Below are 27,196 nucleotides of genomic sequence, written 5' to 3'. Positions count from 1 at the left end.
GATACCCCTGCTCATTAAGTGGCTCCCAAAATGTTATCTGCTGACACAGAGATTCCAAAAATAATTTATAGTAAACAAAATTGTACTTGTTTGTACCGGTTGAGTCACTTGTATGGAATACGCATTTGCAATTGAGAGTAGCAAAATGTATTTGTATGAAAATGTCCTATAAGCCACTTTGCATTTGTTTAGTCCTCCCAGTAGGATTTGTTTTCATGGAGTACAATTTTCACCTGCAAGGACCCCACATGGGGCCACAAGGATGAAAAAGTCTGAATAATGTGATCACTCAGTGCAACACAATAAGCCAGAACAACATGGGTGGTCAAGGTAGAGCGGCCAGGTGGGTTAAAAAGAAGAACCCGAGGTGAGGAGAATGGAGTAGAGCATGTGGTCGACACAGCGGGAAACCCAGTGGTCATTTCACCCATGGACACACACACATACACACACCCATTGGTAGACTTACTGATAAAATGAAAGATGCATGGTTTATCCAAACATGGAGACAAACAGCGAGACGGGCCAGAAGCCAGATGAACAGATAGGGATGCATGCAAGGCTACAGACACACACACCCAGACACACTAACAGACACAGACAAACTGGTCAACCTGGCCAGACAGGCTTTGCTTTGCCTGTGGGGATGATCAAGGGTAAGCTGGGATACGCAGTGATTTGTCTTATTAATGTTGCACTGTCTAGGTCACAAAAACAACCCCTTTTCTCACTGCGCATGTAAGAGTAATGCTTTCCTTGTGATTTTATATTATCATCTCATCTCCCAACCCACCATTGATCACTTGTGAATAAAAGCCCACACGTTCGATGCAATGCAGGTGTAGCATAGGTACGAAGTGAATAAGTAAGCAATGCTAGGGTTAATATTTCATTTACAAGATCACTTATATTTTTTATAAGGCTGTGTCGAGAACACTACGAAAGTCATCCATCTAGCAAGTAATTTCATCTTGCATTCAGCCTTCAAGTCTGTGTGGGACCATTTTCAATGCCACAGCTGCCCACAACACTGTTTCTAATAAAACCTGGCACCGTCCCACAGGACCAATAAGATACGACGCATTATGGATGTTTTTAATCTAAAGAAATGCTAATGCAGTTACTCACCTTTGTACTAAGAAACATTTGAAACACACCTTGCACCTGCCTAAGGCAATGAGAACTAAAAGTTGATACAAATCATTATTTTTCTCAAAGTTCATCTTGTTTGCAATCGCAATAAATACAAACCAGACGTTAGACTATTGGATTTCAGATCAGCATTGTTAGTTTTACTGCTATAAGAATGAAACCATCTACACAATGCCCAGAGTAGTTAGCTTATCAGATTTGGATGCATACAGTTTGTGGAAGAGAATGCAGGCTAGGCCCATTAATAATAGAAGTATAGCAATAGAAATGTAATACAAAACTCTTTCAAAGAAGAAGATGATGATGATGCTGACCACACCGTCCCACCTACATGGGAGTTAATGTATTTCTTCCCCCACAACATTTGTTTTGGGTCTCGTAGGATCCATGGACTCCAAATCACCCTGCAGCTCTCTAATTTCTACTAATGGGGTGAAATAAGAAAACTGGTTTCTCCTATACATCTTTTCAACAAGTTGTTTTATATTGGAAACAACCAAGAATACAGAAATTATTCCAATCACATTGGCAGATCAGTTTGCAGTCTCAAGCTAAAAGCAATAAGCTCTAGAACCCTTCCTGTGTGTTCAGACAGAACGCAGAGGAAGCAAATATTTAAGGCAGCACGATTGCATATAAAGCCAATTGAAAACTGCAATAATTCGCCAAAATTCACACTAGCCCTGGGCTTTACCAATTGGAAAAAAAAAAGAGAAAGAACCAGAGATTGTGGTGAGTTCTGAGTTCAGTCAGAGCTTGAGCTGAAGGCAAATACACATACGGTGGCAGTGCATATGTTGCTCGCTAGCATACAGCTAACCAACTGTGTACTATTGCTACGTTGGCCCAAACGGGCAAATAAACACAAACGGTCCAGTGTGCCAAAGATGCCCAGCCAAAATGTGCTTTGCCGTCTGTCTGAACACACCTTTACACTTTGTAATCTTCTGCTAATTTGAATCCATATTGACTGTATTGAAAGCATTCACTTAAATTGGCCTTGACTATGTGTATGGGTGTATTCACCCACTGTGTGTGTATTTATGGCTCCGTGTCTACAAATCAAGTACTGCCCATTGCATTCTTTCTGACGTGTATAAAACGTCTTCAATCGTAACCAGCGTAATTGCATGTGTAACAGTTTATATTCTGCATGTCTGCTTTGGTCTAATTCCATCCACTTTTAGTTATGGGATATTTGCAACCTTTCTGCACAGCTGTTTTACCTTAAAATAATTCATTTGGAAATAAACTAAAGCACTAGCGCAAGATGGACATGGAATTTAGAGCCTATCGAGGCTACTAGCTGGATCATTGTGTATCTGTGTATCCATATTCATCTGAGCCAGACTATAATAGTGCATTATTACGATGTGGTGTGACAATCCAATCTGATGGCAATAAAAGCTCCACCCAACCACACTGGGAGTGGAAAGATTTCATGCAAACGCCTTCTCTCTTGCTAAACCAGGCGAAGGGAAACGACGCATGGCACAATGGCTCTGTTGTATTATTAGCCCTTCAGAGGAAGCTACAATTGTCGGATCAGACTCCAAAAAAAAGAGTAAAGTAAGTCTGGGAAAATATCAGCTTCCTGTCCATGACTTCAGGGGTTTAGCCTGAGTAAGTGTTTGCCTCTGCCTTTCTGCCTGTCTCACTGCTTCACACACTCTCTGACCCTGTTTCTCTCTCTCTCTCTCTCTCTCTCTCTCTCTCTCTCTCTCTCTCTCTCTCTCTCTCTCTCTCTCTCTCTCCACAGTTATTTGGCTGGCTCCTTGTTTACTCAGATCAAACTTGTTAAGGAAAGCCAAGTGAGTTTAAACAAACACATGCGCACAAGCACCCAGACACACCGTTCATAATAAGATGGCATGGAGGTACCACAACACATCACTGCTAAAACACCAACAGCACCACTTTCTGATTCTCTTACGGTACACCAGAGATTATTGCTGTAATTTATGCTGACATAAATAAATCATTCAAATCTGTGTGTGAGACTGTGCGTGTGTGTGTGTGTGTTTGCACATGGGAGATGAGATGGTGAGCGAGGCTGAGAAGTGATAGGGAAATGAGAAACAGAATGTACTTCATTTATTATCAGTATTATTTGCTGTCTGTCTGGGCTTGCAACGCTCAGTGGGAGCAACAAGCTTTCAGAAATAAGAGACAGAAAGAGGAAATACCAGGACATCGCCTTCCAACTTATCTGGTTGGTAGCCAGCCGGTATCTCCCGGGGTAGCACACACTGTCTGTCTGACCTCAACTGAACTCAACTCAACTGCAACAGTAGTCTCACTGCTCATGAGGTGGAGCTGGAGGAGAGGGAGTTTGAAAGGAGCTAAAGACAGCAACAGAGATAGACCGGAGGGGAGCAGGATAAAACAAACTTGCTTTACATGTTTCTGAAAAACAGACAAAACTCGAGTCATCCTCTCCATTAAAATTAAGAAACACTGATACAACTCAAAGAGCTAAAATTAGTCAATATTCAAAAAAACAATACATTATCCATCAGGTGGATTACACACCACATACAACAAAATCACGTATGTTGATTGAGAATACATCTTACAATTACTGATGAACCTCATAAACAGAGATATCATTCCAAATCACCACAAACTGATGCTTTTGCTTCCCTTTTGCCTTTAGAAGGGCCACTTTCTGGAGGACTAGGTAGCCACTACGGTCGCAGTAAACGCAGGGTTAACGTGTAAATTCAATAAAAACGATTGCTTAGTTTTTCGAATTACTTTGCAGTTGGGCTTAAAATAACCACGTAAACTAACAAAAAAGACAAACAGTGTAACATAAGCACAAAAAACGTGTAACTTTAAAAATAACTCAACAACACTTTGGGACAGAAACACATTTCTCAAACACAGGTCTCCTGGTTAAAAGTCCTGTGTTTGATTGACCCATCCACTTTCCCTACCACCCACAGTTATTGGGGTCTTTAATCTATTGCAATACTCTCCCGAAGCATTTTCTCTGAGCGTCTAATAATTAACATTGTAGATACTTGAAAGCCTGGTGTGTCTTGTACAGATGCTAAAGGGTACTTTGTGTGTCTGTATCAGACGCCAAGGGGTGTGGAAAAAGTGTTGGTGTTTTACACCCTGGACATGAGTACGGGCTGGAGATAACCTGGTAATTGAAACATGACACATTTCCCCAAAATGTCTACATTTTGGGGAAATAAGCCTATCGTTTTCGTTCCTGTAAATAAATGCATTTCCTTAAATGTCTAACTATTCCTTTAAAGAAAATTCCAATCTCGTTTTTACATTCTTGATTGAGGTATATTTTAACGATTGGTGTTCCATCCTTTTCTCATTTTGTGTTGTAGCTAATTGAATTTTTTTTATTTTATCTCCATTTGAGAAAAGAATTACAGTACACAGGCTGATTAAATTAAATTAATGATTTACTATTCTACTTCTTATAGCTTTTCTTCTTCTGTTACTGATCAACATTTCTTTTTCATTATAAAGTCAATGAAGCATATTTAAAGATGAAAAAAATGAAGGGGACAAAGAGAAACAGAAAAACAGAGGGATATAAAGGCACTGAGACACAAATGCACATGGAGGGGAATAAAACGATTTGAGATTCAAACTTTGGGAATAAAAAAAAAACGAAGGATGGAGTGATGAAAAGGGAAGGAGAAAGACTAGGAAGGAAGAGGAGAGTGGGTGTCCATAAGTGTAAGACATAGTAAGGGAAATGATGGAGTTGGCACCAGAGAGCAAAGGTAGAAAAGGGGAGTGATGAGTTTGGAAGAAGAGTTCAGCAAAGGCCTTGGATCCAATCAAAAGGCTGTTTTTGATTCTGTTTTTCATTTCACCTAAAATAATGTTTCAACTGTCCCTTGCTCATAGCTAAGCATCAACCTTGGTCTATGAATGGGTTCTCGTCTTGTGCAGAAGACTCCTCTGTGGCCCCAGATGAACTGTGCAAACTCACAACTGGGGAACCAAGCATTGCTGGATTAGCTAACCTTGTATCACTCCCATGAAGATTTATTCACTCTTTTTGAGATGCGGTTTTGAGCTAGACACTTGATTGTTTGACATTGCTGGAAATATTTGAACCCAAAAGGGACAGAACAGAGCCAGTTTAGGTTGTGTGAATATTTAGTCCGGGTGCCCTGCATCAGTTAACCTCATTATGTATGAGTTCACAGTGTCATGTTTACATTAAGAGTTTAGTAACAAATATGGGTTGGTAATGTTTGACAAGACTGACATGCCATCATAAGTGAAATCAAAACTAAAGGTAATTTCTCTAATCATAAAACTTTCATGGGTTGCACAGCCAACTATAAACAGAATGTCTTTAACCATTACTGCAGTTTGGAGGATGTGATGTGGCATATAAACTCATTAAACAGAACAATTGTTATTACTATTTCTTAAAAATAATTGAAATCAACATGTATTACCTGTAAATGTAGAGTAAAGTATTGAGATCCGGGTTCAGTATGTTATTTTCTTTGCATCACTTGTATCCTTAGGAGATACAAACCCAATCCCTGAAATGTTTCTAAAACTTTGACAAATTTTATTTAAAAAAATCTGACTTTTTTGACAGCTCGTTGATAAATTCGAGGTAGAATTCTTCTTCAATGCTTTAAAACTATGATATGGGACACTGATGTAAAAGCCAGGAGGTGCATTGGTAGCAACCCTCATAAATATAGGATCTATTACTACAACAAATAATTACTGAAAATTCAGCTCGGTCTACATGTAATTCTCATAAGAAATAAAATATGGATTAGGATCGATATAGAGAGTGTGAGCAGTACTGTTTTTCAGTAGAGAAAAACAATGAGTTCTACAAAGTGTGTGAGGTCTCAGTGGTAGCGGTGTTTACAAAACTGAGCAAGAGGCACAAAAGCAAAGTGCAAGCTCATACAGAACCATTGTTCAGGCCTCATTACAAGCACATACAAAAGTGTCCCAGAAGCTCAACAAGGTCACATCAAATGTACACAGTGAAACAAGCATGTGTGTACAATTCCTCTGAGACAAACTTGTTTTTCAGAGGAAGAAAAAAATATTCTTTCACAGGCACAAACAAACGCAAATGTGAATTTTTTCAAAAATACAAACTCCTAAAGACACATGAAGCCTCTAACAAATTCAGAACACAACCTGCATGTATCAAGCTCTTCACACACTCATACATGTATGCATAAAGGTTCTCACATGCACACACGTGGAGTGCGGCTGTCTGCCTCCCACATGCAGTGTTTGTGACGCATAGGAAAAGTCATTAGACCCGCACTTCCTCTCCAAACAGAAGAGAAAGAAGAAAAGACCGTCTTACATGAAACACAGGAAATGTGTGGGTGACTGCCTGTATATGTGTGTGTGTGTGTGTCTGTTTGTGTGTTTGTTCACATTGCATGTGTGTGTCCCCTGATCTAAGGTTCTGCCCCTATGGCTGGTGACCAATGTCTTGTAATTGCTTGCCTTTGATTGATTTCATGGAGTAGTCTCCAGCTACAGTTACAGACGATAAGAACGCACAGCTAAGGGTTGGCCTGCTCAGCAGACAGAGGTGATCTTGTGGGTTCAGCATTTGTCTGAAGCATCTTCCTGTTATTACCAGATTTAGACATGACTGAAGACATGACTGAATTATATTAAACTGGACATTCCCCAATTAGGTAATGTCCAATTCTTGTGTGATGAATCTGCATCTGACAAAACGGACTGGACGCATTGTTAATTACTGTAAACACATCCCATATTCACTTTAAAATAATGACAGATTGTGAGCTTTCAAAAAAACACAACACATAACGGTATGTAGCGCTGATTGTTTTGATTTATTTGTGTGCTGGGTGATGCTAGATATGTTTTTCAAACAAGGCAACAGAATGTAAACATCTTAACTCATATGTGGCTTCAACTGACTTCACAAGTTTCATTTCTCCCTTTGCAAAGGTACAAACAGTTGGCAGCTTCTGCTTTTTATTGAACTTATGGTTCTAATTGTGTAACTAATCAGTTGACGTGTATGTGTGTGTGTGTGTGTGTGTGTGTGTGTGTGTGTGTGTGTGTGTGTGTGTGTGTGTGTGTGTGTGTGTGTGTGTGTGTCGCGTGTGTGTCGCGTGTGTCTTTGAATACTTGAGTTATAATTTTACATATCAGCCAAACCAGCACTTCCTTGTGGTTCTGCGTGGGTGCATGTTTATCTGCATCAACAGTCAGAGGTACTGTATGTGTGTGTCTGTTTATGAATGTAGAGAACTGTATATGCATGTTGAAAAGGTGTGTGTGAATGCATATAAATGAGACAAAAGTGTCAAGGAAGACAGAAAGATCATAACGGAAATAGGAGCTGAAGAAATCCAAAACAACGAAGACAGGGAGAAAACAAAAGATAGAAGGAGGCAGAGGTGAATCCTGGGGTTTGAACATCTGTTGTAGTTTCACAAAACTCAATCACTTCTCAGCTGAGGGTGGAAGTCTTAGCTGTCTGCACTAAATCATGCCAACATCCAGTGCACACACACACACACACACACACACACACACACACACACACACACACACACACACACACACACACACACACACACACACACACACACACACACACAATGTGTTTGTGTCAAACAACACAGACAGGTGAAGGACAGTTTTTTCTGACTTCCATGGGGAAGAGTACTCCCCTTCACACATGCAAACACACGCATACACAATCACACACACGCGCACACACACTCACAAGTGGATTAATTTGGACACTGTCTCATCTGTGCTTACCTCTGCTATGACCATCTGTCTCCTGAGCAGGATCCAAACTGTTAATCAACATGCAAAAGCATGCTCACGTGCACACACACACACACACACACATGATCTCCATTTCTCTCTCACACATACACACCTCCTTCAGTCAAAATAGACGTCTAAATTTGGCCGAGTCTCCAGGTGTAACTGCTTCAATATTTAATCACTGTCTGCGTACACACCTGCACCCACTGCCACCCAACATAGCTAAGACATCTACATCTTGTTTTATTTTTTTGAGATAGAACTATCCATGTTCATACAATAAGTTAATACTGATCCTTATTCAATATAAAACTACATTATGTTGTTTCTCTTAAAATTCCCAATGGTATGACTTTCTTCTCTGCTAACAGCAAACAGTTACTCCTCAGGTGCTGTTTATTGGCACGTGAAAAGGGAAACAGTCTGAGTGCTCTGAATATTCCCAACAGAATACTAAATCGCCCGAAAACCAGCAGACACAAAACAATGCAGATGTTACTAACTGTAATCATTAACTTTTCAGCTTTAGGGTGAACAGTTTGCATTGCACTCTTCAAAGGGACAGTTTAAGTGTTTTGGATTCTAATCTTTAAAACAGGTTTGGAGGATGTGTGTGTGTGTGTGTGTGTGTGTGTGTGTGTGTGTGTGTGTGTGTGTGTGTGTGTGTGTGTGTGTGTGTGTGTGTGTGTGTGTGTGTGTGTGTGTGTGTGTGTGTGTGTGTTTGTCCCTTTGCATCTGGTTGTTCTCTGCTGGTCTTAGTTATTCAGTTAATTCAACCACAATAAACCTCTGTTTAAAATAAATATTTGTCATAAAATGCATGACAACCATGTCCTCATGAAGTTGTATTTATGTTGAACTCCTAAGGTGATCTACTTTCTGTTTAAAGGGCATGCTGCGGTGGGACATAATGAGGGGAAGGTTCATTGCAAAGTGCAAACCAAAGAAGCAGTTTGGCAAAATGCCACCAAAGTGAGGTCTAAAACAGAATACAGTTTGAACATTTAGAGACTTTTCTGCTTTAACTTAAGTTAAAACAAACAATCTGTGTTGTTGATATTGGCGATTATTGTCAAAAATCTAGAAAGTTTTTCTGGTTAGCCACTTCAGGCTGCTCTAAAGCATGTGATTCATCAAGTGTTTCATCCTCTTGACTTTCACTATCAAAACTTGGTTTTGTGGGTTTATAAAAATGAATAGGACAACATTTCCTGTTTCGAACGGTGAACAACCTACATGTAAACACCGGTGGTGTGACAGTATTATTTAGAACTTTTTTTAAACTGCTGTAGCTGAAATGTCAATAGCAACTGTGGGAAACTGCACATAGTTGGATGCATAATGAAGGGGAACTACCAACAGAACTCTGTTGCAATTTCCCTTCTGTCAGTAACTGAATAGTTTTATATCCCCCAGTTTGGTACGTATATACAATAGCTGTCTACTTTGCAACATATTTATGCATTTATTTTACTACTTATTCCTCATGTTAGGGTTTTGGGGAAAAAATATATAAATTTGCTCACATTTAATTAAACCAGTGTTGTTCATTATCAGGCATTTCTCTAAAACACTGCTAAATTACATGTGTATGCATAATTTGTATTCATTTTTTATGCATTCAATATCAACATCCCATTACATCATAAACACAGGGAACACGGTAGCTGTAATTTAAAAGGTTATTAGTGTATATTGCCAGCAAAAAAGACATTAGCATAGCGCCTTACCTTGGCAGTCCAATTCCCCTGTACATTCCCAGTGTAGAGGTCTGGAGCCAGTGAGGATTCCTCCAGTGTTAATTAAACCGTATGTCTTGGAGAGAATTAAGGTCGTGATCTCCCAGACCTCACCACTCCCACACTCCCTGAGAAGAAAAGGGAGAAGAAAAGAGACTTAATGAAGGAATAAAAGGATGAAATTACTTAATGAACTGCCTAACGAGGCCTGCGGCCGTTTAATAAGGGCTTATTAAAGCTCAATTAGAGCAGTAATCCAGCTTGTTTGGAGTCAGTCAGTGTTGACTTGTGGCTGATTGTGTTTTTATGGTTACTGCATAAACAAGGAAGCATTGTCACTCCACAGGAATGAATACAAGTTCAACAGTATGTGTGTGTGCATGGGTACGTGTGCGTAATTCAAAAAAGAGGGATTCATAAAATGATTAGGTGAGAGCTTCGGGCGGCTGTGGCGTAGTGGAGAGCAAGGTAGTTCTCCATTCAGAGGATCGGTGGTTCGATACCCAGCTTCGGCAGTCGATGTGTCCTTGGGCAAGACACTTAACCCCAAGTTGCTCCCGAAGGCTTGCCATCGGTGTGGACTGGATGTAAATGAATGTTAGTTAGAGTCTGATGGTGGCACCTTGCATGGTAGCCTGTCATCAGTGTGTGAATGGGTGAATGATATGTAATATACTACTGACTGTAAGTCGCTTTGGATAAAAGCGTCTGCTAAATGACTGTAATGTAATGTAATGTAATGTAATCACACGGAGGCCAGGTTAAGTCAAATTAAAACACTCCTCCTGAACATTAAAACAACTCAAACCAAAGCAGATCTAAACACAGTTATGGGCCATAAACATATTGTCCCATGGATGTCAAGGTAGCCCCATATTTGTCAATACTTGACCAATACATGGTCAATTTCTCAGCTTCTCAAAGACAGTCGGCTGTCATATAATACCTTCACATCCCTATTCGACAGCCGGAGCTGAAAGCACCACACCTAGTTTCACAGATCATGTTTTCGGATCTGATACGAGGAAGTTCCTTTATGGACCTTTGCAAATGAGTCACGTGGTTTGTATAACCCCAAACGATTCAGCTGGCAGACTCCTCATTGATTCAAACACAATACACAATGTCTCCTTTATAGACATCAGCGTGACTCACGCGAGTCAGAGACGAGCTTCATGTGCCTGAGGACACATCTAAAGCGAGTGTAAGGTATACAGCACACTTGGAGCAGCACATTTTCATTATTCAGACGGTGACGCCATCACCCCTTAGAGGCCTGAGTCAACCTCACAGCATGTTGTGTCCTACTTGTATGTATGGGAATGCCAAACCACTCTCATTACTACAGCTCTCCGCTCTGTCTCTCTGAGTGATTCGTTTTATATATCAGTGATTCAGATTTGTGATGCCCACAGGCCCTTTCATGGGGATTAGCAATATCCAGTGGTCTCAGCAGTGAAAGGGTTTACTCATCCTTCCTGCTGATCATGTGAGAACCTCACCAGATGACCCTGTCAAACAATACTTTGTATTGAGTCATACAGTATGTTTAAAAAAAGTTGATTGAAATGGATTAGATGACTAGGTAGCTGTTCACAACTGCCCTGACTTTATTAACTGTGTTGGTATGCTGTTGGGTGGTGGATAAAAAGCAGTCCAGGAACATAACACGATAAATAGAAAATGAAAGGCATCATCCTATGAACTGCTAACTCCATGGAGAACATCTTTACCAGTAGATCCTTATTATCCACACTTGTGGATCAAAAAGGGGGCACTTTCTCAAATATAGGAACCCATTAAGCTAACAGTTATGATTGCAATCAGCCTTTTGATCCAGTACCAAAGAGTTAGTAACATAAGTAATATAATAATTATTTACTGACATAGGGTGGGACATGGTTGGAGTGACGAGCAAGCAGAAAAACAGCACCGCGCTTGAGTAATAAGCCGAGACTCCTTGTCAATCAGGCTTCCAATCCTACCTTTCTTTAAGCCCGAATATCTTATCACAGCTACGTTTCCAAATCCACCTCAAGACGGACATATGCAGTAAAATTAGCTTTTGAGTCTGTAATCTTATCTAAAAACTTAATTTGACTTTGTGTATCGAGGCCGAAGTGGGGATCCCTTTCAGCCCCTTCAATACCGGAACAGTTTTCTTGAAGATAGTGGCCATTAAAACAACTGCAGTAAGGAAGAATGAGGAAAATTAGCAATTAACCAAATACAGTGTGTTTGTAAAAGGGGGTGAAAATAACGATAGTATCCATGAAGAAAAAAAAAATCACTCACTGACACATGTTTAATATTCTGTAATGTATGCTGTATAAATTACTTTGATGCATGTTGTATTTTCTGATTAAAATTGCTACTGTAAAATAAATTAAAGTAACAGGCATAGGTAGATACAGTGGTAGCAATATGCATGTGTACACTATTGCTAGAGCTAGATTTAAGATAGATTACATCACATAGTTGTCAGCTCTCTGTGAAAACACACCACATGGTTATAGTGGTGTGTGTGTGTGTGTGTGTGTGTGTGTGTGTGTGTGTGTGTGTGTGTGTGTGTGTGTGTGTGTGTGTGTGTGTGTGTGTGTGTGTGTGTGTGTGTGGGTGTGTAGGTGCGTGCATGAGTGTGTCTCACTCACTCATTTTGAGCATTTGGCATTTTTTATGTGGCACATCATCTACCACAAATACACACACACTCCCTCTCTCTCCTTAGGAAACTGCTGACAGATAACAAACACACACCTTTCTGGCGCTGTGGTCATCATTTCCCACCATGCTGTCACTTTCAGAGTGCTAATCCACCAGAAGAGTTCTTCACACTACTATTAAAGTCAGTTAGCATTACCCCTGCCAGTAGGATTTACCTCATTTTGCCTGTAGCACTTTTGGTTTTAGTTAAACACAGCTGAATGATTCCCTCAATCACTTCTAGCAGATAAATCCCTGCTTCCAAGTTTCACTAATTAACTTCCTAAAATCAAAACCATTTGGAGGGTGGAGGAGGCATGGTGCTCTGTGTTTCGATCCAAACATGATGGGTTTTATGTTTCTAACCTCGAGCTCTCTGTGGTTATGATTTTTCAGATGCTTTCAACCTTCTTGTTCCCCCATTTTTATATCAGTTTCAGGTTTTACACATATTCTCACAGTGTCTGGAAATTATGTCATTTAACCCAGGGGCAGACTGAAGTCACCTTCCAGAGGGTTATTAAACTGATTTTAGACATTAAAGCGCAGACACACTTGGAGCATCGAACAGAGATGTGTGACAGCATTTCACGAGTAAGGTTTGAACCCTTGCAGTCACAGTTCATGGACCGTGTCTCTGGCAAGTCTACTGCTCTGCTAGAACACTTCAATCCCCTCCATTTATTTCCAGAACGCCAAACAGCTGACGATTTCCTGCAACGATTTCCATTGTTGCCATATATCTCCCCTCTTCCAGACATATGTCAATTTTATGTCAGCGGATTAGGGATGCCAGTTATTGTTCTGCAGCGTGAGGATGATGTCAACTTTCCTACAGGGCCAATTCTGTGAGATGTAGACAGCAAAGCGGCTCACAATCCCCTGCAAAGATGCCAACACATCACATCATTTACACAACTACGTCCCTGCTTCTTCAGCTCAGTCAGTTGTACCCTGGAGAGTTATAGAGGGGGAAAATAATGATGTCATCTTTCCAATGGGGCCCTAAATCTTGGAGCTATTTTGCTAGTGTGCTGAGCTCTGTAAGATGATGATGATGGTGGTGGTCAGAGCAGTGTAGATGATGATGGTGCCGGTCAGTGGAGTGGTCATGGTGTAGATGACAATGACAATGTAATCTTCCCTAAAGCCTTTTCCCTTTTGAACAACATGAGCAGTTCAGCTCTTCTCTCTTGGTAGCGCTGTGGAAAAAAACAGTCTTCAGCTGATTTACCTCTTTTAATCAAAACACCCGTGTTGAGTGGTGGAAGCACTACTACTCCTAATGTCCTCTGTAATGTATCTATTAATATTAATATCATGAATGGACCATAAATTGTTGGGGAAACTAAGCTTACTTTGAATTATAACATGATGTGTTCCCATGCTCACCAGAAAATCATATTCCATTATCACATTTTCAATATAATAATATATATATGTTTAAACACACTCAAACTGTGGTGAAAGGATTGTTATCTGAATGGTAAAGCATTTTGTAACTTTAAATTGTAATTTGGTCCCACATGATTTACTGATATAGTATTACATTATGGAGCCTTTTTCCCATACAACTTATTTTTTGGGGATGTATAAAATGAGTAATATACTTTAATAAGAGAAATAATGTATTAACTCTTTCTGCAATATTACATAATCTCTGCCAATTCTGCTATGATGTATGATGTGATATCAATATGTTTTATATTGTGTTATCCATTTACTCAAATGTATTTTAACAAGAAGGACTTCCTTTTTCTAAGAGCCTTTTGCGAGGTATTCTCTCACTCTAAATCATGAGTTGACATGATGAAAGGACCTAAAATGATTAGGCTGATCTGATGTCATTACTGGTGTTTTTCTGAAAAGAGCCCACATGTTTATGAGGTGTTTAAACTGTAGGCTCCAGTGCTTAGGAGGCAGTCCATTCTTTATTGCCATTCTTAGCAAAACTTATGAGACACAGTGTGTGCTCACTGTCTGTATCACCGTCAAAAGCAATTACTTCAACATGCTCGAGTTTCAAATGTGAGTGTATAACACATCATCATGTTTTTTTTTAATTTCACTTATTTCCAAAGATTCCCTGCTATTTGCCAGTTCCACCCCTGTGTGTTAGTGCTAAACTATAAATTATGTCACTCTGCCACTGGGCTTCTTGCTCATTATGGCTAAACTGATAACACATGCTGAGAAGCTTTAACTGTTCAAACATTTCAACACTAAACAGCTGACTATGCAAAAGCTTTTAAAGGGAATGCAACCAAAAATCAATTTGTAGCAAAAAAATCAATTTTCTTTAGCCAGGCCGTAGTGAAACACATCAATACAGGCCAGAGTGTCAACAATGCTTTCATACTGTAAAGGATACTATTGTTGCGAGGCTGAGAGGTTCGACGCTCTTAATGGAATTCAAATCTAACATATGATCTGATTCAAAGATTGGAGTTACAACATCTGCTTTAGTGTTTAGTTTAGCACATTTCCAAAAAGCACACTGAGCTTTATCCTTTAACACTTTGTGGGCACTTGTATCTGTGTTTGTTTCCACTGGTTTCGGTTGTTTCCAACAATCTTCCCCATTTCCTACATTTTCAAGTTACACCCTTGTGTGTTAAACTATATCTAGTTTTTCACAGGGCATGATGTCATTCTGCCTGCGGGGGCTTTCCCCACATCCCTGGCTCAGCTGATAACATGTGGTGGAGAACTGTTAAAAACACATGGGTGTGTAGCAGTTTTTAAACTCCTAACCCATATCAACCTTCCATGAGAAACAGAGAGGAGGGGGCTTGGCAAAGCAAACAGGTCCCTTTTTCCTGACCAGCAACCATCAGCTTTAAAGCTCATCTAGATTGTGATTACCTTGGCTGAATGCGGTAACCCAGCCCATGTTGTTCCAGGCAGGTTACAGCTTTGTCCCACTCAATAAAACCCCCCAAAAATAATTTCATAACCGTTCCCTTTACCTTGCTTATTTACAGAAGGACAAGCCTAAGTTGATTACATGTACAGGACTGCAGGGCCTTTTTAAATGGTCAGAGTGAAGCTGTTGAATTCCACATGCCTGAGAGTTGTTTGACATCAGTGTAGGCTGTGGTTGCTCTCTTGATCCTCACTGCTGTGCAAATACTGCTCCACCAACAACCCAGTGAAAAGTCAGATGCTTTCACTTGGTTAATCTGTGCTGTGAGTCAGGGAAACTAAAGCAGTTACTACATACATATAGGGATAACACCTGACTCACCAAACTGGTCTTTTGTGGGCCTGCAGCATGCTAGTAGCCTGTTCTTATTCTGTGTTAAGCACTGTGGAACTAAATACAGTATTGTGCAGAGTAAATATAGTGTCATGCAGCTGTGTGAAACGACAAAAAAACGAATACAGAGTTTAGCTGAAATGAACCAAAGTCCCAGTGGGGCACTCACAGGATAAGGTCAGCTGATATGGACCCATGAGAGGAAGTTGAACTTGTTTATGAAGGCAATGACATCATCGGACATGGACGAGACAATGACCTCATCCTGACAAGATAAGAGAGAGAGAGAGAGAGAGAGAGAGAGAGAAAACAAACTGTTTAGTTTGGCTCCAGGAGTCACGTGTTGAAAGGTGGCTGAGTGCACCAAGGTTATTTTTAACCTTTAAAGTTTAGTGCTTAATATATTTGGGAAATGGCTGCTAAGCAGCATTGGCTGATTTTAATGGATAATGTCAGATTAATGGTCTGTTTCTTGATTTGCTGGTTTGAAACAAATATGCAATCTGAAAATGTAGGCCAAATTTTCTCACACAGAAAGAATGTGAGCAATCTGTAGCACCAGTTGCCTTGGATCTTTAGAGCAGTAGAGGCTGTGGTGTCAAATCTTCATGGTTTTGGATTATGGATTATGACACTAGGACAGGAAATTAGCTGTTTTCTAACATCCCACATTGCAATCCACAGGTGGTAACAATTTTTTTACAACTGTGGGGTATTGTTCAACCTATGTGTGTCAAAGCTTTAGATCTGTGATGTTACTTGTGGATTGAGATAATGAGGACAAGCAATAGAAACATGAAAATGTATTCCATTCAAATTTCAGAGTTTGAATAAAACCTGTGAGGAATTTCAATGAATGTTTAAGCAGAACATTTAATTTTCTTGGACAACCTCGACTCCGGGGGGATTCAGATAAACAAGATTTTCCGGAAAGTACAAATTATTAAAAGATAAGCAACCTATTTCTGTTGCTGTATTGTACATGCCTTTTTTTTTTTAATGTTGCTGTTCCAAGCCTATTCACTCACTCAAGGGACCATTACAACTTTCCAAAACAACATTCTGTAGCTCTGCACTTTCTATAAACTGCTCCTCGATGACCTCTAATTGTCTTGGGGATTGGGACAGCGTGATTGAAAATAAAAATCCTTCACACCAAAAATGACTGGAGGGGGTTTGGATGAGCTGTTGGACCTCCCAAGAGCAGAGCTGGACTAAAACCCCAAAACAAAGCTTGCTGCTGGGTTAAGGATTTTAGAATATGCCCTGGATTATAGAGCCAGGAAGCCAGAACCTGCCCAGGGACAGTGGTGGAAAACTAATAAATAAATAATGGAAAATGGGATGATGACAGTATTCAGGGGATACAAATAATGGATTTTAACAGGGGGAGTTTGCTGTTAGCCAACAGTTTGTTTATAGTGCATTTATCCATGAGCGGTAGGCTAACATAATAAGAAATGATCAACCAAAACCCAAATATTTTTACTTAGCTTAACCAAAGTGCATTTGTTTCATAAATCTAACCACAGGAAGCTGTCAAAGTCCTGTGCTTGGCATGTTCACTGTTTTAGTGTTATAAGATTTCCTTACATTAATATATTCAGTTTTTTTAATGCAGTTAATCAAGTTGAACAATTGATTATTTTTATAATTAGTTATTATATTTCAGCCCATAGGTTTTCTCTTGAAGTGACGTATTTCTACATAAATGTAACATAATTCAACATAAAAGTTTCAGCTAATCCAGTGTATTTCTAATGAAAACATTCTCAGAGGCCTGTCAAAGAACACATTTCCAGGCCAAAGGCTCGACAAAGAAGTCGAGTGAGTTAATTTACACAAACAGAATGGTCCCATCTGGCCCGATTAACATACTACATTGCTAATGCTAACTTTTAACGGTGTGATCATCTCACCCGCTCATTTTCACTGAATCCTTAATGCAAAATTAGCATATTAGAACAACATATTGTCTCACACTCGCCCAGGGGCCAGATGCAAGGTGGTGTCAGATTCCATTTTTGTCTCACTCTGCAGTTTGAACAGCCTACAGTAGTGTTCATTTAGACATTTTGAGAAAATAAAGATCATGTAAAAGCATATGTTCTTGGAAAATAATGCAATTTGATTTATTGCCTGTTTGACATTATTGTCAAACTCCATCAAACCAGTGATGCATTGCAGATGTGATTACTCTTCACAGTGAATTCAGAATGAACAAAAAAGTAGTTATTAATGTGTATACAGGTGAGATAATTCAATTCAATATGGTCTGCCCAATGTGTCCAGTAGTATCAGAATTCAGAGTAAATTAGAATTGCATAAATTTTGCTCTCCTAAGCATTTTCTTACATCTGCAAAAAAAGCCCATTTCAATTTTTCTTGTTCAACTTTCTATGAAAAGTATGATGTGAGATTTGATATCTAGTCATTGAAATGCATGTAGCACAGACTGCAGTTTAGCTGGTCCGCCCCAAACACACCCACCCTCCCCTCCACACACACACACACACACACACACACACACACACACACACACACACACACCAAAACACTGTCCTCTGCAGAATCTGTCGCACTAATAAGTTATATAGCGTCTCTTCATGCAAGGAAGAGGAAACATAAAATAAAAATGCAAACGCCGGCAACAGCCTTTTTAATGTTGCTATAAATCAAGAAGGACCATCAAAGGCAGTTGAAAGATGCAGTGGAATAACTCCCTCTGTTAGCAGCACCGACACACACACACAAACACACACACATGCAGACACACACGGACTGCCAGATAGATTGAAACATATGGAGATTCAAAAAGAAAGACCAAAAAGTTAATTTCCCTTGATGGAAGGAAAGACCTCCACTCACAATAAAATAATTCTAAGTTAGTGGAAATATATGTATCCATATGTACATATATATATATATATATATATATATATATATATATATATATATATATATATATATATATATAGCATGTTACCTCAACTATTATTACTCACAGTTCCTCGAGAGTAACACTGCATGGTATAGATATGAGCTTTGATGAGTGCTTGTGAACCTCAGTCAAGTACACAGGCCTCAGACCACCATTGGAGCCAATAATAACTTTGGCTATCAAAGCAGAGACAGGCTTTCTTTTCAGCCTAGAGAAAGAGGTGGAGAGAGAGGGGGGGATAGGAGAGCAGGAGACAGGTGGGGGGAGGAGAGAGAGAGAGCCAGCATATTTCACCTACATTCACCTGCTGACACGGCCTCTCAAAGAAACCTTTCATTAGACCTTCAGAACAGTCAGCTTAGTCTGTCCAATGCCATCAATTTAGCTGTCATATTACACTGGCTCACTTTCTGCTCTTTCATCTCGGGGATTTTTCATCTCATGATTTTCATACGGGAGGATTGGCAAAAGAGGTGAATGTGCGGGAAAAAGCGTCAGAAGTTGAACCATCTAATACATCGGTTAAGTGATTTAAGGTTTGCATGGTTAACCTGCATATACCTGAATTTAACCGAGCAGAAAAAGATAGTGCTTAAGGGAGTGACACCTTGAAAGAGAGCCTTTCAGCAATTCGTCACTTAAAAAATAAAGGTGTCTCTGCATCACTTCGGATTTATCAGTCAGGCATAGTTGATCAAATACAATTTGTTACTCATGGCAAAACAGCTTAAAACACTCCTGCAGGCTGCTTTTCCTTCAGTGTGTTCCAGGGCTTAAAATGGGCCATGACCCATATTTTATTCAAATATTCTCCGACCTTTTTAAGGTTTGTTTTTTTCAGGTTTGGATTGACAAAGAGCTAAACAGCCATGGTTCATTAGAGTTTTGAACAAAATGTTTTTGGATTTGGGTGGGGTTAGGCTGCTTCTTTCTCAGCTGAGTTGAGCTTTGCTGCAGATATGTGTGGTTCAGATATGTGATCTCAATGGGTCCTTTCAGAAAGGGATAATTTAGTCTGCCAACACCTCTTCTAAATCATTAACTTTAGGGAAAGTTAACCACAGCCAGCTTATATTTTTCACATAGTTGTGCGGTGAGAGAAATGCCCCGTGCAGAAACAGACACAGGGAGGGAGAGAGGGAGGAAGAGAAATATATAAGAGAAATATATGAGAGAGAGAGAGAGAGAGAGAGAGAGAGAGAGAGAGAGAGAGAGAGAGAGAGAGAGAGAGAGAGAGAGACTCTTAAAGCTCTCACCTTAAAATAGAGCACATCAATAACACTGTGATGTTGATGTAAGACTTGAGAGGATTGGCTGGTTTCCCTTTCCTCAGAACAAGCTCAAACTACCCTCCTCTCTCTCTTTGAGGCCACCCACAGATCATATAGAGACTCTCTATAACGCTACAGCTTAAGAGTGGTGTCAGCAACTTCTCATACCGTCCTCTTGCCTCTCTCTTTGACTGTGTCTGGTTAAACTGACTCCCACAGCTTTAACTACTTTTATTCATGTAAAGATTATGCAGTCCATCATGTAAAACACATCAAATCTGCCTATGCCCATATCAACTCCTAGGATCTGCAACACAGCTTTTAAGAATGTTCATATTTAGAGATGTTTTTCTACCCACCTGTGACCTTTTTCAGCTGAGAATTTTGCAGAAAGTTTGTAATTATGACTAGTTTTTTTTCTTGCTTGTTATCTAGAGACACCATGAAACTTTGCAGCCCCACTGTTTCCCGAGCTCTGGTCAAAGCTTCTTACTCCAACAACTGAACATCTATGCATACAGTAACCCGGCTGACACTGGGAACCATAGAATCCGTCATCCAATGGGGAATGAACTGTCACTCCAACAAACAAAAGTTTATTTTGCAAAACTGTTAGCAAAGCTATTTATTGCAGGGTTACACAGTACCTTAAAGGCCCAAACAAAAGGATGTCCGCTTACAGAAAAAAAAAGCTCAAGAATACAGCAGTGACACTAAAAGCTTGTTGGAGTCAACATTGGGGTGATATACAGTAAGTGTTTCTAAGTTTAGTTTCAACTATGCACCTTTCCCATTTCTGCTGCATTCTTAATATTATTAGAAATGGGTCAAAGATACTGTATCTCTATTACTGCAGAAGGATTTAATCATAGGCTCGAACAAACAACAGTATACTTGCGTTCAGAGCATGAGAGCAATATCAAAACTCCATCTCAATTATTCATTAGCTGTGTAAAGATAATGGTGTCGAACAGCTAAAGGCAGTGAAGGGTTATTTTGTGACACCCTCTGCCTGTACCAACTGCCGCGGTGCTGTTATGTAGCTAAGCTTGACCTTTGACCCCAGTTAAAACAGAATATGAGTGAAGGGATCAATAGAGCATCATATTACAACTGTTACAACACATCAACAACAAGAGACTTCTTTAAAAGCCTTGCAGACTGCTGATCTTCATGTTACAATGTGAATGCAAGTCTGTGAATTTATGAGCCCTTCCAATACAGTACTCTGTCATTAAAGGCTTTACTACAGGTTTAAAAGCTGTGATAACATAAAGATAACAGCGATGCATCACACAATAATGTCTTTTTGTTTGCAACCCCCTCCCTGTATATGAATGAATCAAGGCTGTTGAATTGCACATGCGGTATCAGCAGTGTATTTTTTCTGCCTAAGACACCTAAACTACTTTGCCCTGTGGTGGGACGAGCCAGCGGGAGTAGTCCGAGCTCACATAACAGAAAGTAATATTCTCCGATGTCTTTTTTTGCTGTTTTGACATATATCTTAAATTTGGAGTCCTGTACGGTGGAATAAACACAATCTGAGTCATGAGAGGTCAGTGTGGCCACAAAGCTACACAGACATTCATCCACAAGAGATGCAAATAGACAAACAACAAAAAACCGACATATAGGCAAACACACATGCAGACAGATACGCACAAACACACGCAGTTTGGCCACCCAGGTTGAGCGAGATAGATGGAAACTTTAACTGTGTTTATAACCTAACTCTGGATTACAGGGTAGACAGAGAGCGAGAGAGAAGGAGAAGGAGAGAGAGAGAGAGAGAGAGAGAGAGAGGAGAGAGGGGAGTTTCAGTTGCTCAGCTGTAAATAATTAAACTGCAGCCCACCCCTACTTGCTCTATCCTCATCTCTCTCTCTCTCTCTCTCTCTCTCTCTCTCTCTCCTCTCCTCTCCCCGACACACACACTCTCAAACACACTTCCACAGCACCTCTATTATCTTTATTATAACTTCCCCTCCTGATATATATTGGTTGTCGATTTTACAGGGAACTAGCACAGCAGGCTTATCTTGTTAAAACACAAGGTGTGTGTGTGTGTGTGTGTGTGTGTGTGTGTGTGTGTGTGTGTGTGTGTGTGTGTGTGTGTGTGTGTGTGTGTGTGTGTGTGTGTGTGTGTGTGTGTGTGTATCTGTTAGCCTATGTGGTTAGGCTATGTCAGGTAAATAGAAAGGAACGGCAGGTTCCACCACTGCTGATAAACACACCCTAGCACTCACACACATATCTTCCTCTCTAACAATAGGTCATAGTGTTTAAAGGTGGCTCGGGGGGTTAAATGGTTCCTTTAATTATTTTGGATTCATTTAGTGAAGCTTGCCCCATCTCCAAAGTCATAGACATGCGACAGGGTGACTGACCCAGAGCGGAGGTCAGTAACCTTACCTCACAAAAATCTGTTTTGGCTGCAACAAAATGCATTTTGAAAAGTTTGAAAGCCACTGTGCGTTAAAGTCAGCTGCAAGCCATTTACTGTGGAGGCTGCGGACTAGCTGCCAAGTCTTAAACAGCATGTCTTATTGGCAGAGCTAACACACAGCTGAAAGCCTTATACATGAAAGACTTATACTGTACTAGGCCTGAGGCTCATAAAAGCATTAATAGTGTGAAAGAGGCTGGGAAGATTACTCTCAGAATGTAATCTATTACAGATAACGGATGACCTGCTTCAAAAAAAACACAGAACTCCTTTAATTTGTGGGAGTTAAACAGAGACAGGTTTTCCGAGCTAGTGTTGGATGCCAAAATGAAACCACTCAAAATGATTCTCCACATGACAAATACTGACATGTTTTAATGAGCGTGCGGGACAGGAAAAGGGGAACATAAGTGATCCAGATGTAGTGCAGTGATCACACTTAAAAAGAATCAAAACTGCAATTATCTGATTTATTTTTATTCTAGCTTTGAATTTTATACAGTGCAGACATGTATCAGTTTATACAAAAAGCAAGAGTTTAAAAAGAGTATGTCCTTCATGCAGTGTGCAAATTAGGATGTATATTGTAATATTTTGAATGTGGCCTTGCTTTGCTGCTTGTTTTGGAAGACGTATCTATTTTTTTAAAGGCAAAAAACAATCTCAAACCAAACCAACATGAACTATTCTCACCTAGCAATTACACAGACACACACACACACACACACACACACACACACACACACACACACACACACACACACACACACACACACACACACACACAATTGCTGTTTCCTGAGCTGTCTGCCAAGCAATGCAGGTCCTGAGCCAAGGATTTTTTAGGTTAAGGGTTCAGTTCATGTCAGATGTGAAGTTCACTAAAAACATCACAATACACACACAGAAATACATCCAATCCCACAGTGCATGTCCTTTTGACCCCTAAAAAGGGCAAAGGGTCATGAACTCTCAAAACTTTAAAGAGATGAGCATTTTGTAAGGCCTACTCTGAAAAAGTATCCTTAATGTCCATCTGTTACATCTGATTAAACAGCTAACATCATCTTCCTGTCAACTGTATTCTTTGCTTTCTTCTTCTTCCCGATATTTATCCGATCCAAGACGTGGACATACACTCTAAGCTGTTATTTCAGGATTTAACTAACTTTTACCTTTGTCTTTTTTATCCTTTTGCTTCCTATTTTCCTCACATTTTTCTGATGTATCATTTATCTTTGCTCTTTTCTATCTATTTATAGATATATTCACTCTCCAAAGATATCCCAAAAACACTGAACACAAAATACAGTCAAGGCAGACATGTCATTGCAGGAAAAGCACAGGTGTAACTTATAACATTAGTAATGGGTTATTAGGTATGCAGAGCACACCCCAGAATTTACTGCAGCAATTATTGCTGTTATTGGGTATGCATTTGTTTGATTAGTTAAAATGTCTGCTGTGATATAGGCTGTGTCCTATGAAAAAAAATAAACAAACCAAAAACATCCAGCTGATAAATTAGTTAATCTCCAAAACTGTAAAACAAGAAAAAACTATTCAATATCTGCAAATAGCTGAGTTCGAGTGCAGAATCCATACAAGCCAGCTCCTGGTGGAATCACTGGAAAATCATCTGCTAAACGTCTTCAGAGCACCTAGTTAGGATGTATATGGATTTATCACTTCAAAGCCCTTTTTGAACCACCTGTAAACAGTTAGACTGAGATAGCAGAAAACCAGAACAAACTAAAGGAGCTTCAAAACATAAACATAATCAGGCACCCCAAGATTTGCCCGATCACCCAACCTGAGCTTTGACATAAGACTCTAAAGGATAAAAATGCTTGCAGACCATACAGCAGTCAGCAATTATGAAATTTTCTTTTGGAAATAAAAAGAGCCACCTTGAAAAAAACAAAACAATATACAGCATTTAATAAAAACCCTTCAATGATATTACCACCAGTCACCCAAATCTTTCATTACAAAGGCTCTTTGTTGCCAGGAAAAGAGCAGTGTGGAGGATCTCCTCAGACTATTGTTGCGGCTCATTGTAACAGAAAAAAAAACATTGGAAACAAGTGATAAATTATTTCTACACAAGCAGTTCACAGTAGCAGAATACCTGGTGACTGTGACTGAACATAACATCTTCTAACAGACAGTGGAAATTGGTCGACCCAGACTGAGAGACCTCTTCCCCTGACAGGACACACTGCCTTCCCAGAGCTAAATTGCCTTTTACACTGCAGACAAAAATATTAGAAGCACCTATTTTTCAAAATGTGATCCCAGCCAGGAAAAAATATCCAGTAGAAGATAGGGAGTTTGCTATTATGTGACAATGTCAAAGAGGACTATATGCAATGAGATGCACATCCATCCATCCATCCATTTCCTTCCGCTTATCCGGGGCGCGGGGGCAGCAAGCTAAGGAGGGTCCTCCGGACGTCCTTCTCCCCAGCAACACTTTCCAGCTCCTCCTGGGGAACCCCGAGGCGTTCCCAGGCCAGACGAGATATATAATCTCTCCAGCGTGTTCTGGGTCTACCCCGGGGCCTCTTACCAGTTGGACGTGCCTGGAAAACCTCTAAAGGGAGGCGTCCGGGAGCCATCCTGATCAGATGCCCGAACCACCTCAGCTGGCCCCTTTCGACGTGAAGGAGCAGCGGCTCTACTCCGAGCTCCCTCCGGATGTCTGAGCTCCTCACCCTATCTCTAAGGCTGAGCCCAGCCACCCTACGAAGGAAACTCATTTCGGCCGCTTGTATTCGCGATCTCATTCTTTCGGTCACTACCCAAAGCTCATGACCATAGGTGAGGGTTGGAACGTAGATGGACTGGTAAATCGAGAGGTTTGCCTTACGGCTCAGCTCCTTCTTCACCAAAACGGTCCGGTACAACACCTGCATCACTGCTGACGCTGCACCGAACCGCCTGTCCATCTCCTGTTCCATTTTACCCTCACTCGTGAATAAGATCCCGAGATACTTGAACTCCCTCGCTTGGGGCAGTGACTCACTCCCAACCCAGAGGGTGCAATCCACCGTTTTCCGGAAGAGAACCATGGCCTCAGACTTGGAGGTACTGACTCTCATCCCGACCGCTTCACACTCGGCTGTGAACCGCCCCAGTGCGTGCTGAAGGTCCCGTTCTGAAGAAGCCAACAGAACCACATCATCTGCAAAAAGCAGGGATGTGATTCTGAGGTCCCCAAACCGGAAACTCTCCTCCCCCCGGCTGCGCCTTGAAATCCTGTCCATGAAAATCACAAACAGGATTGGTGACAATGGGCAGCCCTGGCGGAGGCCAACACGCACTGGGAACAAGCTCGACGTTGTGCCGAGTATCTGGACACAGCTCTCACTTTGGTCATACAAGGACCGAATGGCTCGTAGTAACGAACCAGGTACCCCATATTCCCGCAGTACCCCCCACAGGACTCCCCGAGGGACACGGTCGAAGGCCTTCTCCAAGTCCACAAAACACATGTAGACTGGATGAGCAAACTCCCATGCACCCTCCAACAGACCTGCAAGGGTAAAGAGCTGGTCCGCTGTTCCACGGCCAGGACGGAATCCACATTGCTCCTCCTGAATCCGAGGTTCGACAATCGGACGGAGCCTCCTTTCCAGCACCCTGGAGTAAACTTTCCCGGGGAGGCTGAGCAGTGTGATGCCCCTATATTGGGTCCCCCTTTTTGAAAATGGGAACCACCACCCCGGTCTGCCACTCCACAGGCACTGTACCCGACTTCCATGCGACAGTGAAGAGACGTGTCAACCAAGACAGCCCAACAATGTCCAGAGCCTTTAGCATCTCCGGTCGAATCTCATCCACTCCTGGCGCTTTGCCGCTGAAGAGCTTTTTAACTACCTCAACGACCTCCGCCAGGCATATGGACGAGTCTTCCCCTGAGTCTTCAGACTCTGCCTCTTCCACAGAGGACGTGTTGGTTGGGTTCAGGAGTTCCTCAAAGTGTTCTTTCCACCGCTCGACAATATCCCCAGTCCGGGTCTGCAGTTCTCCCCCCCTGCTGAGCACAGCTTGAGAAAAGCCCTGTTTCCCCTTTCTGAGTCGTCTCACGGTTTGCCAGAACTTCCTTGAGGCCATTCGAGAGTCCTTCTCCATGGCCTCGCCAAACTCCTCCCACACCTGGGTTTTTGCCTCAGCAACTGCCGCAGCTGCAGCCCTTCTGGCCAACCGGTACCTGCCTGCTGATTCAGGAGACCCCTGGGCCAACCAAGCCCGAAAGGCCTCCTTCTTCAGCTTGACGGCCTCCTTCTCGGATTGCCGCCACGACAGGCACCGATCGCCTTCCGGCCACAACCTCTAGCAGCAGCTTCCACAATGGAGGATTTGAAGATAGCCCACTCGGATTCCATGTCCCCAGCCTCCCCCGGGATGCACAAGAAATTATTCCGGAGGTGGGAGTTGAAGACCTTGCGGACAGGATCCTCAGCCAGACGTTCCCAGTTCACCCTCACTACACATTTGGGTTTACCGGGTCTGTCCGGCAGCCTCCCCGCCACCTGAACCAACTCACCACCAGGTGGTGATCAGTTGACAGCTCTGCTCCTCTCTTCACCCGAGTGTCCAAGACATACGGCCGCAGGTCTGATGACACAATTACAAAGTCGATCATAGACCTTTGGCCTAGGGTGTTCTGGTACCAAGTACACTTATGAACCTCCCTATGCTCAAACATGGTGTTTGTTATGGACAGTCCATGACTAGCACAGAAGTCCAACAACAAAGCACCACTCGGGTTCAGATCGGGCAGGCCGTTCCTCCCAATCACACCCCTTCAGGTTTCTCCGTCGTTACCCACATGAGCATTGAAGTCTCCCAGAAGAACTATGGAGTCCCCAGTCGGCG

At 41.3% G+C, this 27,196-nt stretch overlaps 1 long non-coding RNA gene across 1 annotated transcript in view; it reads right to left on the bottom strand.

Moving 5' to 3' along the window:
* The window catches only part of LOC129110012 (uncharacterized), a 78,063-nt gene that overhangs the window by 18,880 nt on the left and 31,987 nt on the right, over window positions 1-27,196 (bottom strand). The window contains exon 2 of the long non-coding RNA XR_008532109.1: window positions 9,681-9,817. This is a non-coding gene — a long non-coding RNA (uncharacterized LOC129110012). The remainder of the gene's footprint in view (window positions 1-9,680; window positions 9,818-27,196) is intronic.

This window comes from Anoplopoma fimbria, chromosome 20 (genome assembly GCF_027596085.1).
Source record: "Anoplopoma fimbria isolate UVic2021 breed Golden Eagle Sablefish chromosome 20, Afim_UVic_2022, whole genome shotgun sequence".
Lineage (NCBI taxonomy): Eukaryota > Metazoa > Chordata > Actinopteri > Perciformes > Anoplopomatidae > Anoplopoma > Anoplopoma fimbria.
Note: the sequence above shows the minus strand (reverse complement) of the source record. Positions and strands in the feature narration are given on the sequence as shown.